We start from the raw sequence: 725 nt of genomic DNA on the forward strand, positions 1-725 counted from the left end.
TCCGGGGCTGGGAGCCAGCCCGGGCCGGCTCTGAGCCCCCGGGGAGCTCCCGGAGCCCTCCTGCTCTGCAGGGCCGGCCCGAGCCACTTCCTGCCTCTCCTGAGCCATGACACTGCCTGAGGGCGGTCACCAGAGAGAATAAAGGACTGAAACCAGTTTGAAAGAGACTAGAGATGAGCAGTTGTCAGTCTTAAATTACTTGTATTTTTACACGTTTTAATATACTTTGCAGTTGTGGAGTGTGTTTCCTGAGGACACATTCCATAACTTGTCATCATTTGGAGGGTTTATTCAAATTCACACTCTCAAAAAAACCTGCTGTTTGGAAGTTGCGCCCTTCTGGAAAGAGGAGGCTGAAATTTACACCTAAAAAGTCACCATACTGATGATGTAAAGACAACTTCTGCTGTATTCATACTGTTTTGTACTCTGACTTACAGAAGACATAAATAAGATCTTCATGTCTTTATAAGTGGAACTGGTGTTGCACCCTGGATTATTTTGTATTCCTCTTGAAAAATTTTTTTCATAGCTCTTAGAGGGGAAAAGGCAGCAATTAAGCACAAGTTGTACTTTGTAGGAAGTTAAATGTATAATGTGCAGTTTTTCTCCTTGACTTGCAGTTGTGGTGGAGGAAACTGATCTGTGTTTGATAACTGACACAATTGAGTGCTGTGGTTAATGCCACAGCAGAGAGCAGAAAACAGCTTTGTGTGATGCACGTT

The sequence above is a fragment of the Geospiza fortis genome, unplaced genomic scaffold, assembly GCF_000277835.1.
Source record: "Geospiza fortis unplaced genomic scaffold, GeoFor_1.0 scaffold43, whole genome shotgun sequence".
Lineage (NCBI taxonomy): Eukaryota > Metazoa > Chordata > Aves > Passeriformes > Thraupidae > Geospiza > Geospiza fortis.